This window comes from Coptis chinensis, chromosome 3 (genome assembly GCF_015680905.1).
Source record: "Coptis chinensis isolate HL-2020 chromosome 3, ASM1568090v1, whole genome shotgun sequence".
Lineage (NCBI taxonomy): Eukaryota > Viridiplantae > Streptophyta > Magnoliopsida > Ranunculales > Ranunculaceae > Coptis > Coptis chinensis.
The window spans coordinates 3422985-3436871 of record NC_141458.1 but is presented as its reverse complement, the minus strand read 5'-3'; the positions used below and the strand labels follow the sequence as shown (position 1 = coordinate 3436871).

At 39.6% G+C, this 13887-nt stretch overlaps 1 protein-coding gene across 1 annotated transcript in view; it reads right to left on the bottom strand.

Moving 5' to 3' along the window:
* LOC147507309 (sugar transport protein 14-like) overlaps positions 1-13648 on the bottom strand; it is a 46755-nt gene extending 33107 nt beyond the window's left edge. Inside the window, exon 1 of the mRNA XM_086600022.1 lies at positions 13631-13648. The gene's annotated coding sequence lies outside the window, so the exon portion shown is untranslated. The remainder of the gene's footprint in view (positions 1-13630) is intronic.
* Between the last annotated feature and the right edge of the window lie 239 nt (positions 13649-13887).

The window sequence follows — 13887 nt, the reverse complement described above, 5'->3', positions numbered from 1 at the left end:
GGTTGGATATCACACAGTATACCGCCGGGCTGGATTTCTCATTAGACTTCTAAATTTCCCATACAGAGGGAACATTTAAGGTTCGATCGAAATCAAGGGTCAATATCTCTTCAGCATCGTATCGATTACAATGCTGTTAGTCCACCGCAATTCTGGGGGTGTCAACAGTGCATCAATCGCAACAATGCAAATCAATCCATGCAAATGAGAAGCCAATTTAAAGCCCCTAATGAAAAGATCAACCTCAGTACAGTTTAATCTGGGGGAGTGCAGGGACATATCGGAACCATAATATTTTTGATATACCATTCCAACATATCAAAACCTATGATGGGGGCGTCAAAGCCTCAACACTTGCAACAATTAATTTAGGAAAGTCTGGGCTGATTGATATGGATTCTCTGCCATAGTTGAATTACTATCTGAAGTGTTTCTGAGCTTTTGAAAATCCACAAGGTTTTCACTGCAACACCGAAGTTTGCAAAGGAAAGCTCAAGCTGAGCTCAGAAAATCATTCTTACATGCTCAGTCTTTGAACCTAAACCCAGGTTCAAGTGCTCAGCGCGCCTGGTCAAGTTAGAATCAGTGAACTACCTCCTACTTGCTACTACAAAATTCAGGTTCAAATGCTTAGCGCGCCTGGTTAAAATGGGACTGGTGGCTAATCCTCTCCCATTTATTCTGCAATCCAAGTTTTGCCACTTCGTGCGCTTGGTTAGGTTTAATGTGGTTAATGACATTGACCCTCTAGCTTGGTACAGACTTGAGTGATCCTCTTGTTTGTGAAAACCCTCTACATCGATTGGGGCCGGTGATAAGGCAAATGCTGCAAGTGCGTCAGGCTTGAAAAATGTCCCGTACGACTAAAGTATCGGGCCCAGGTATATGGCTTTGACCCTTTTGCCTGGCTTCGGCGTGAAACACAAATCCCCAAAGTTCAAAAAGCCAAAGTACAGAAGCGCAATGTAGCTTGGTCTGAGTAAATGGCGTTGACCCTCTGGCTCGGTCCTATTTGTGAACTGGGTAACTCTGAACTTTTAAGACTTTAAAAACCCAAGTGCTTGATGCAATCTATCCCTTGGAGGTGCCGCCAAGTTTGGATAGAGAACATCGCTTGGTACGGTTGTTTGACATTGACCCTCTAAACCGAAGACAATATGTATAGAATCAGACTCTGTGCATTAATGTCATATATGAGCTTTACAGCAAAAAAGCTCAGCCCAACAATGCTTCACGCTAACTGGGATAATCTTTTCCAAAAATGTCTGTGATAACACCTTCAAGGGTTCAACTATATAGACTTATTTTACCTGAGCAGTCTTACAAAACTGCTCAGTCCGATTACGCTTCAATCGGGTTATTCTTTAGCTACAGTTCACACTGTCATGCAATATATATAATCTGAGTATGACAACATGCTCAGCCCGGTTGCATAATTCAACCGAGTTATTCTGCGAACAGAACTTGCCGAACCTCGATTTGTTGTCTATTCTTATTCAACACTACATGCGAATGATATCCACGTGCAGTATTCGGAGACGATAATATATTACTTTACTAATATTCATGTCATGCATTTTATATATTACTTTGCTAATATACATGCCAATACTCCTGCACAACACAACCTGTATGCTCCTTACTTAGACGACGGTCACACTCCACAATTTGTACAATATTTTGGGACTCACTGAGCCTATCAGTTAAAGTAGTCATCTCTAAATTTTTAGACACTCATCTCATCATGGGTGGCTAATCTCTCTAAGTTGCCGCGCTCCCTCCAACAAAGTGGTAACTTTGTCCCATAAGCACTGAAGCTCTAACTCTGCTTCAATGCAAGCTTCACAGAAAGGACTGGAATACTTAGCCAAGACCTCCTCAGCATACTGAAATGACAATGAAAATATATGGTACTTAACTAGAATAAGTGTCCCTCCTAAATCTCTTATCAGGGTGGTTATCTCCAGAATTGTCTCTCATCTTGTGACTCCCTGAGCAACCAAAGACATGGTTAGAGCTAGCATACTGTGCATCATATCTACAACATCAGGAATTGGTTCAGAAGTACATTCTCCTTCCACATTGGCATGAGCATGGTCTCGTTATTTGGGCCACACTACATCGAGCGACTCCCAAAAGCTTACTTGTCAGACCCTTCAGTATTCAACACCTCTCATGCTCACTAATCCAGCAGCAACATCACGATCTTTATGGTGCATCATCACAGAAGATGGTACAAAGTCAAAGCAAGGGGGCATCAACCCTCAACTCCCACAACATCAGGTGGTACAGAAGACAAAGTGGAACACAATATTGTGCACTGAACATATAACTATGACTCACCTCAGTGTCACTAGGCGAATCTCAATTTTTAAGCATCTCCAAGACTTCACCAGGTCCAAAACTCTACAGACAGAATGAAAATATTTTCTCTTTACATTGATGAGCTCAAGATCATACATCCTCAAGCTAGACTATCTGTGCTCCATGCTCTCAAGACAGAGAGTTAGAGAAAATTTATGTGGCATAAGCTTACGAACGTCTTTCCGCAAGACTCACATATGCTGCCAAAACACTAGGGCATAACCAGAGACACTTGTGCAGGCACACATGAGATTTTACAATACGACTCACTTATGTTCTTAAGCATCAGACTCATAATCTATGCATTCAGTGCTCTGAGGCATCAATGACAAAGGATGCTGAAGAGACACCATGACATCTTATGTCTACATAATTCAAATACAAATATTAAGAACATTCTCTTTCTCTTCTCTGCCACGTGGCTGGTCCGCGTGACAGAGAGGGGGCGATGTGTGGACCCTCATAAATGGTCTGCATGGAATTATTTGATCCTCCTATTCTGGGGCTTCGTTAGACCAATTGTGGGCAGTGAAACTTCCACTTTCGATGGCATCAAAGAACACATCGTCTCTATGGGAAATTTGGGCATGTCCTCTGGACATGGCACCCAGATTGGACCCTTCATATTTGTAGGCTTTAACCCGGGTTAAGTAGCGAGGGGCCGCGAGAATGCTCAAGAAGACAACGTCTCTATGGACTAAGCTTGCTACTGGGCATGTCCTCTGGACATGGCACCCAGACTGGACCCTTTATATCTGCAGGCTTTAGCCCAAGTTCGTAGTTAGAGCACAGAATGCTCAACAGCACAACGTCTCTATGGACCAGCTGGGAATGTTCTCTGGACATGGCACCCAGATTGGACCCTTTAAATTTGCAGGCTTAACTCGGGATCGTAGCTAGTGCACATCATGGCATGTGGGCCAAGCCTCACTATAAGCCCGTAATTAGCTGAAAACAAGGCCCAGCCGGATCTCACAAAATCTGGAGATTTTGACTCTATCCAATGTAACTGAAAACTAGGGATAGATTTTGACTCTCCAATGTAACTGAAAACTAGGGATAAGGATCCATATCCAGAGATTCTCTAGTTTTTCAGATGGTTACATATTGAAGAGTTTTCAACAACAGAATTACATTGAAAGCTCTATACTCCGTAAAATTTTAAAGACTTGATCCCTCTGGGGTATGTAGGCAGCCACCGAACTAAAAAGTGGTTTAGTCTCAAACATCCAAACAAACCATTCCATTTACAATCATTATCATTCAATTGTGTGTGTCATTCTATGGGTTGTGATATTCATAAGGTAGATTTTTAAGAGTGTTTGGGTAGATCTGTTTTGCTTCAGTTTTTGCCCCGACATAATGAAGCAGGCTCTTCCTCAAGTGCCACAGACCCAAAACTAATATTTTGGTTATTTATTTCCTGCACCAAACTGAACCAAATGTCATTACAAAAAAACTATGCTAAATCCAAAAACAATAAACTCAATCAAAAACCCAATTTACCACCAATAAAAAAATACCCATTGTTCTAGAGAGGGGAGTAGCAACTCTCGTAAATAAAGAAGAGATAGAAAAGAAAAACAATTGACCTGGACTTCAAATTTACCTTGTAGACCTGAAATTTTATTTGTTAGCTTCTGGCTTATACTGAGAAGCAGTGAACTTCTCCCTCGTCAGATTTAGGTGAAAAATAAGCGTATAGAATTTTTTTGAGAGAGAGATACCGATAATAAGTTTGGATGGCACTTTAAATTTAAATCTGACGCTAGAGACTCGTTACCTAGTATTATTACTATCTCTTCCGTTTTTTTATAGGATGACTAGCAGATTGTAGCTGCAGGGGCGTGGAATAGCATCCTGGGTTTCCATCCTCTTGTACTCAGTAGCAATTGGTACATAGAAAGTACATTTATTATTATTACCTAATGAACTTTTTAGCAACATAGATTATATTATTAAAGTTAGAGATTCTGGGTTACCTTGAAAGAGATGGTGAAGATAGCATAGTCGGAGCGCCAGAAAGGGGAGAATTCGGAGAATTCGTGGGGGTTTTATATCTTGTATATATCTTTGACGAATTGTTTTTTCTTTGGGTCTAAGTGTTTTCGTGGGGTTTTTTAGGTTTAGGTTTGATCACTTTTGGGAGTTTAAATCGCGGGGTTTCTCCTGATTTCTCGTGAGTAAAGAGGGTACTTAAAATTTGCCGACGTGGACACCCTCATAGCGCAGCAAAAGGGACTGCTATTATATATAAAGATTACAGTCCCTCAAGTTTGAGTCACCGCAACGTAAGGTTTCTCCAACCATGAGCAGTTTATAGGGCTATTACCGTCTTAAACCACAAAATAACAAACACACGGAAAAGGAAACAGAGATGGCTGTATCAATTTACTTTACTGTTCACTGTCAAAACGATTAATATTTGGCTTATTGAAAGTGTTGCCTTTTCGTATGTCTCAATGATATCTATCACTTTGCGGTAATAAGATTAAAGTCTTGTTTCCATTCGGTGTAGACTCAAGTCCTTACTCACATATTCGTGCGTTAAACTCGAGTAGGGATTCGAACTAACCTAAATTCTAGGACAGCATACAACTTTCTTATACTCTAAATAGGGAAACTAGTGAGTAAGTTTCATATTGGATTACTAGCTAAGTTTAATTTTGTTGTTTAAATCTTACAAACATTTAAAATGCGAAACACAACAAAAACGAAAAAGAACTAAGAATTTCGTAAGATAATTCAAAGAGAAAGAAGAGGTGGAGAATCATTCTACTCATGCGAGGTCTTATTAACTTCTCTTAAAATCGGATTACTACCTTCTCTAAGCTGTTTTGGGTTCATTATCAAACCCGAACCGGCTTGAGCGTCGATCCCTAGCGAGATGAACTCATCTCTAAGTCCATTTCCCTAGCATAAGAAGTTGAACTGGGATTTCATCTCTGAAATCGCATCTCAACTCCTGGACTCATACAACATAATCCTGTTAACTATGAAAATAAGATATTAGAGAAGACTCGCGTGCGCGGCTAGCCCAGGCATAAAAAGGGAGGCACACGCGAGTCCTTCTTAATTTCCAGGTCTCAAGTTTGGCCGGACACTACCATTTTGGGGTAGTGTGCTATATGTGCCCTTAAGTCCTGGCAGTGAATCCTATTTCTTATAAATTTCTACGAATCCTCACATGAGCATCATTAACCCTCCATCTTGGAGGGTTTTATTTCATGATCCTAGGATTGAATTAAAGATACAAGACAGATTTGTAAAATTAGAGAAGAAACAAGATGTAACAACCTGTTTTTAACTAAGGAAGAAAGAAGTTTATTTCAAGACAAAGAAAGTGTTGTCCACCATTAAAATGTTACAAGCTTTTATTACAACTAAAACTAAAAAACAAAAACAAAAACTAAAAGATCAAGACAAGAAAAATGGAAAAAAGGAAAAGTCCTTAAGGAAGTAAATGCTAGCTAGCTCCCAAAAATCAGCCCCCCCTTTTACATAAGAGAGCTTTTTCTCTTCTCCCACGTGAAACATTCCCCCCTCATTTACTTTCCTCTTATCCAAAACTAAACCCCAATTTGACACCTTTCATTTTCTAGATAATCATCACCTAAATCCAACCAACTTCATTAATTTCATGCAAGGTGTCAAATTTGCACCAATTATTTGTACCAATTATTTTGTCTTGCATGATGACTCATCAAATCTTGCGAGCCCGCATGGTGGGTCCATGTGCTATGTCCAGTGGAGGTCCGGTCTTTTGGCATTTTTACAACTTCCCGCCTATGCGTAGAGTTCGTCGCACTGATCGTCTAAGCAGCTCACTTGTCGCATTCAGAGTCCTGGTTCAAGAGATATGAGCTTCGACAGTTTAATGTTTCTGTGCACGTAATCCCGTTTCTGACTGAATTCTGTACTGTTTGAGTCTTTGGGCTTTAGTCCGGATTTGTTGGGCTTCACATGGGCTTAATCAGAAAGCTTATGTATACTCCCTATTCCGTGCTTAATTGCTGGCTTTATCATCATTTGTACGTTAGTTGCTCCAACCTACAAAAGCACGAAAATGTGATTATTTCATGATTATTAAGCACAAAATTAACCGAAATGTTATGTCTCTACGGAGTTTTATAGTATAGTTTTTGGTGCTTATCACTCAACTTGGTTTCCGGCTAAATCCCCAGGTGCGAGAGTACATTGATGACACAGAGGACTATGTTAATATTCAACTTGGATGACCCGAGGAGAAATGCCGATTCAACCTGCGGTGACATTAACCATTGCATCATTTGCCATAGCTACCAAAACTCTTATAGCCGGAATATTTGGTATGAACATTCCTTGTGTATTGTATGAAATCAACGGTGTCTTTGGGCCCTTTGTAGGTGTCATCTCGGCCATCTGTTTCTTGCTCTTTCTGCTCCTGCTTGGCTATGCTAGATGGAAGAAGTTGGGTTCGTAATTTAGATGCATTATCAGCTAAGACATTTTGAGATAACTTAGAATTGTATAGTATGGAGTTGAGGAGGCGTGCCAAAATTTTCGTCTATTTGCTCTGCACATGCCATTGGTTGATTGTGAAAGTTTACATACGTTGGCTAAGCGCCATTTACATAAAAATTTTAATGGAACTTGGAGACTCTGTAGTGACCAGTTTTCATTGTTGGAGTGATTCTCGCCTTCAGTTGCGAGTGTCAGATCTATAAAACAACATAAAACTAGCCAGTAGAGTTGTGCTTCATGGTTGGAGTGATTCTCGCCTTCAGTTACGAGTGTTAGGTCTATAAAACAAAGGTAAACCAAATCACAATTTTCTCGCACATAAAAATAGCTAGTAGAGTCTCGTGGTTGGAGTGATTCTTGTTGGAATCTCCAAGAGTATTTCAAAATGCTTGTGTGTGTGTGCAAAGTGGAGGAGATGAACTATGTGTGTTCTCTCCACTTTAGTGCATTGTGTTTAGTCCCACATTGGTGAACCACCACTAGCAAGTGAGGTATATGAGGAATTCCTCTACCATAAGGGCGTGCCCTTAGGGTATAAATGCTTTTGTGTTAGGAGGGAGGACTCACCCAAAGCCACACATGCGTGCGCTCGCCCGCCCCGCACCGAACCGAGCCGAGTCGTGTCGGGTCAGGCTCGGGCTTGGGCTTGGGCTTACTGTCTAGTGGGTAGTGGCTTACCAAAAGCCTAAACTATTTTTATTTTGCTGTGAGATCGGTTTTCAGTGTCCTAGTATGAGTTGGTCTCTTGACCGACCATGTCCTTGTGCGGCGAGTTGGACTGTGGATTTACCTCTATAAATACAGGGGTTGTGCGTCCATACCTGACAGAATTCATAAGAAACCCATCTCAGAGAAACAGAAACCATTATCTGCCATATTCTTCTTCTCTTCTTCCTGTCAGCCGCCAAAGAGAGTTATATTGCTGTTTTAGAGGGTAGTATGTTCTAGTGCAAAGTCAGGCTACTGTTAACCATTGAATCCTGTGAGGAAGATGTCACTGTTGCCTTTCTACACCATTGGAAGGGGCGAAATCTTTCCTTAAGGACAACCTAATCTGTGCCTTGGTTATTACCTGTTATTCTGTCCTTGTCTTATATTGTTTTCTTTATCTGCATACAACAATCTTAAGGAAAGATAAAGATGTCTACACCTGTTGACACCACGTTGATCAAAGAAACCAATTCTGGAATCATGAAAGTTACCTCGACTATGAGAGATGCTGCACCTCTACTGAATGCTTGCAACTTACCCAATGTGTCAAAGATTGAATCCTTCAACAGTTTACACTTCAAGCGATGGAGAGAAAGGGTGTTCACAGCCCTAGATGTACTCAACTATGCAAAGTATCTCACTGATACAGCACCCGTGGAGGGTTCTAATGATTTTGAAAGAAATCAAGCTGCTTGGCTCAATGGGAATAAGGTATGTCGTCATGCTATTTTGAGTACCTTGTCCAATGAAATTTTTGATATTTATTGTTCAAATAAGAATGCACATGATATATGGGAGAGTTTGAACAAAAATACATAATAGAGGATCTTTGGTACTTTCGAGAAATATGCTATTAGGACTTTTCTAAAGTTCCATATGAGAGAGGATAGAGTAACGCGTCTCAAATCCATGATTTTCATGTGTTGATTAATGATTTGAAAACTGAGGGTATTAATTTACCAAAAACTTTTGTTGTTGGATGTTTGATTGAGAAACTCCCCGAGTCTTGGAAACACTATAAAAATAGTATGAAGCATAAGCGCAAGCAGATGACTCTTGAGGATGTGATCATTCACATTCACATAGAGGAAAAGAACAAGACTCGGGATGAGGTGTTGTCTAAGGAATTCCATTCTAAAGCCAATATCATTGAAGGTAATCCCAGCAAATCTAACAAAACCTCTAAAAAGCAGAAGTACAACAAAAATAAGAATTTCAAGGTCAAAGGCACTTCTTTTAAAAGGAGTGGTACTGGCAATAGAAATTGTTATGTTTGTGGTAAACCTGGACATAGGGCTTTTCAATGCAAGCACAAGAAAGACACTGATGATCCTCCCAATGCTAATATAGTTGAGGGATATGATATTATTGCTGCTGTGGTGTCACAAGTATTCATGGCCACTGGGAAGAAGAACTGGGTACTAGATTCTGGTGCCACCCGCCACGTCTGTGGTGATGTTGAAGCCTTCTCAGACCACATACTAGTGAAAGATGAAAATGTCTATATGGGTGACTCTAGGTCTGTTCCTGTTGAGGGAACAGGCAAGATTCTTTTGAAGTTAACTTCAGGGAAAACCCTTTCACTTAGTAATGTTCTTCATGTTCCCGAGATTCGCCGAATCTGATTTCTGCGGTCCATTGGGAAAAGTCAAGGCCAAGGTGACTTTTGAGAGTGACAAGTTCGTTCGACAAAGAATGAGGGTTTTGTTGGTAAAGGTTATTGTAATAACACAATGGTCTTTTCATGTTGAATGTATTTGACAACATTATTATTAATAAGAATGAAATACGCTTTGATTTTGGTTTACTTGCTTGACTCTTTTAATATATGGCATGGTAGACTAGGACATGTGAATGTTTAGTATATGAAAAGAATGAAAGCATGTGGTTTATTGTCTGATATTTCAGATTTTTCTAATGATAAATGTGAGATATATGCTGAGACTAAAGCCACAAAGAAACCCTGCAGAACTGTTTCTAGAGATAAAACTGGATTACTAACTCTTATTCATACAGATTTGGGTGAATTTAGAAGTACCATGTCTAGAGGGGAGAAGTATTATTATATTACATTCATAGATGACTTCTCTAGGTACACCATGACATATTTACGTAGAAACAAGCATGAGGCAGGTGAGATGTTTCTCAAGTACAAAGCTGAAGTTGAAAAACCAATTTAATCGTAAGATTAAAAGACTGGCCCGACGAGGGGGTGGAGAATATGAGTATAACCCCTTCTAGGACTTTTGTGACAAGAATGGCATTATTCATGAGACTACTCCACCATACTCTCCTGAGTCTAATAGAGTAGCCGAACGGAAAAATAGAACATTAAAAGAGATGGTGAATGCTATGCTTGTAAGTTCTGGAGCTTCCCTGAACTTGTGGGGGGAAGCAATCCTATCTGCTTGCCATAAACAGAATAGGATACCCAACAAGAAAACAGGGAATAAGACACCATATGAGTTATGGAAAGGTCATGTACCTAACCTGACATATTTCAAAATGTAGGGGTGTCTTGTAAAGGTTCTTGTGAACGAACCTAAAAAGAGAAAATTGGGACCTAGAACTGTTGATTGTATGTTCATTGGTTATGCTCATAATAGTGCTGCATATAAATTTTTAGTAGTAAAATCTGATAATAACCTTGTCGATGCTAACACTATTATAGAGAGTAAAAATGCTGATTTCTTTGAGAATTTGTTTCCTTTGAAAATTGGCATTGAGAGGTTGGTTGCTCCTAGTGAACAACAATCAACAGATCCTGAAATTACTGAACAAGAAATTCGGAAGAGTAAAAGAGACAGAAAATCCACCAATTTTGGTGATAACTTTTACACGTTTCTTCTTGATGATGATCCTGTGACGTATAATAAGGCAATCAGTTCTAGAGATGCACCTTTCTGAAAGGATGCTATAAACTTAGAACTAGATTCGATTATAGCTAATCACACATGGGAGATAGTTGATCTACCTCCTGGGGCGAAACCTATACGTTACAAGTAGATATTCAAAAAGAAATTGAAACTAGATGGTTCCATTGAGAAATACAAGGCTAGACTTGTAGTCAAGGGATTCTCCCAGAAAAAAGGCATTGACTATTTTGATACTTATGCTCCTCAGTAACTAGGATTTCTTCTATAAGAGTTCTAATGGCTCTAGCCGCTATTCATAATTTATTTATTTATCAAATGGATGTAAAACTGCATTTTTTGAATGGTGAACTTGATGAAGAAATATATATGATGCGACTGAGGGTACTATATAGTACCGGGGAATGAGCAAAAAATATGCAAATTGGTTAAGTCTTTATATGGGTTGAAACAAGCCAAAACAATGGCATGAAAAAGTTTGATTAAATTGATTGTCATGATGTCTAATGGATATCACATAAATGATGCTGATAAATGTATTTACTTTAAATCTTTTGATGTGAATACATATGTGATTATCTGTCTATATGTGGATGACATGTTAATCATGAGTCCTAGCCTTGATGTTGTGAGAAACACCAAGATGTTCTTATCCTCCCAATTTGAAATGAAGGATTTGGGAGAAGCTGATATGATTCTTGGAATCAAAATCATCAAAAACAGTGATGGCTATACGCTTTCACAAGAGCATTATGTTGAGAAGTTTTTGAAGAAGTTTAACTTTTATGATAGTAAGCAGTTTTCGACATGTATTCGACACCTTATGAGGCAACTAGTGAACTTCAGAAAAATGTTCAACATAGTGTCTTTCAGTCTAGATATGCCCAAATTATTGGTAGTCTCATGTACTTGATGAATTGCACTAGACCTGACATTGCTTATGCAGTTAGCAGGTTAAGCAGATACACTCATTGTCCTAGCCAGGAACATTGGAGTGCGTTAGAGAGACTAGCTAAGTACTTGAGAGGAATAATGAATTACGGCATACGATTTAGACAAACTCCACCTATGATAGAGGGTTATTGTGATGCAAATTGGATATCTGATTCTCATGATATCAAGTCCACTAGTGGTTATATTTTCACCCTAGGTGGAGGTGCAGTCGCTTGGAAATCTTCTAAGCAGACCTTGATAGCTCGTTCAACTATGGAGTCCGAGCTTATTGCTTTAGATAAAGCAAGTGCTGAGGCTGAGTGGCTTAGAAACCTCTTGATAGATCTTCCTATTGGTACAAAACCGCCTCTAGCTGTACCTATGCATAGTGACTGTCAGGCCGCGATAGCAAAGACAAAGAGCAAATTGTATAATGGGAAAAGCAGGCATATTCGTCTGAGACTACAGTCTATAAAGCAGCTGCTGAAATCTGGAGTTGTGGCTCTAGATTATGTAAGGTCAGAGTTAAATTTGACCGATCCTCTGACAAAACCGCTTAACAGGAGACAAGTGGTTAAAACGTCGAGGGGGATGGGACTTTTGCCTTAGATAGAGGGCTTATTAATCGACGGCAACCCCACCTATGTGATTGGAGATCCCATGAAGTAGGTTCAAAGGGAAAAACAAGTCACCTCGTCGCTCTGGTATGCTATTGTCTTTCTTTGAGACATCCCACCCTATGACTAGATAGCATTTTTGTATACTTTGTATAACTTGAATTGCAATGAGAAAGGATGAGTTATTTTACTCTTAATGGAATCCTTAGTCCATTATTTTTATGAGATAGTGTATTCTAACCGCTATGTACATTTTGATGGATATCCACCTACGTGAATGTAGAACTGGGTCGGTTCTTATGAGTATTCGTGCAAGTACTCTAGAGCATTCATAGAACGTGCGGCGTATGATAAAGGGCCAAAAAGAGCAACACCGCAGAACAGGCATATAATGAAAGAACAATGTGGGTGCATGTGCTCTATTTTACTATAAGGGAATGTTGGTTCAAAGATTTTTTAATCCACCACTTTCACGTATTATAAAACATGTTACCCTATGATCGGTTCAGTTAGAAAAACACCAGTATCTTATGCATTGTTTTTTCGATTCTCTCTGGCATTTCGTTAACCCTTTTCTTTTGTAATATCCTATTCCAAAATAGTGGAGGACTATTAGTATTTTGAAATAGTGGGGGATTGTTGGAATCTCCAAGAGTATTTCAAAATGCTTGTGTGTGTGTGCAAAGTGGAGGAGATGAACTATGTGTGTTCTCTCCACTTTAGTGCATTGTGTTTAGTCCCACATTGGTGAACCACCACTAGCAAGTGAGGTATATGAGGAATTCCTCTACCATAAGGGCGTGCCCTTAGGGTACAAATGCTTTTGTGTTAGGAGGGAGGACTCACCCAAAACCACACACGCCAGGCTGCCGCCACCCGCGACCAAGACCGAGCATTCATAGGGTCGGGTCGGGCTTAGGCTTAGGCTTAGGCTTAGGCTTACTGTCTAGTGGAAACAGAAACCATTACCTGCCATATTCTTCTTCTCTTCTTCCTGTCAGCCGCCAGAGAGAGGGTAGTATGTTCTAGTGCAAAAGTCAGGCTGCTGTTAACCATTGAATCCTGTAGTATGTTCTAGTGCAAAAGTTAGGCTGCTGTTAGTATGTTCTAGTGCAAAAGTCAGGCTGCTGTTAACCATTGAATCCTGAGGAAAACGCCACTGCTGCCTTTCTGCACCATTGGAAGGGGCGAAATCTTTCCTTAAGGATAGCCTAATCTGCGCCTTGGTTATTACCTGTTATTCTGTCCTTGTCTTATATTGTTTTCTTTATCTGCATACAACAATTCTCGCCTTCAGTTGCGAGTTTCAGATCTATAAAACAATATAAAACTAGCCATTTGAGTCATGCTTCGTGGTTGGAGTGATTCTTGCCTTCAGTTGCGAGTTTCAGATCTATAAAATAAAGGTCTCTCTTTGCTATATATAACTAACTTCTATAGCCTAAATCAGGTTTTATCCACATACTTTTAACTAACCTTAAAAACTTTTCTAAACTTAGTGAGCAGGATGTTGACTTCCTAATAACACATATCCAAACAGGTCAGATACAGAAAATGGACTGAATTGGACAATCCAAGTCCTAGGAGTCTAGGACCATTATTTACTCAACGGATGTCTTTCTTACTAACATTGCTTGCCAGGCATAATGATGGAATTCAGAAGAAAATTGTTGCTAGATCACCAGATCGGTTACAGTAAAACAATTCAAGGAATGCTAAGTACATAGTTTGTACACATCAAGCCTCATTATTCTTACCTCCATACTGCCCCATGAAGATACACGTTATGTCATCAAAGTCGAAAAAGTGAACTCGATGACTAGAATGTGTTGTGGGATGCTACCAATGCACCTAATTTAGCACTTTTTTATTAAAAAAAGAGTAGT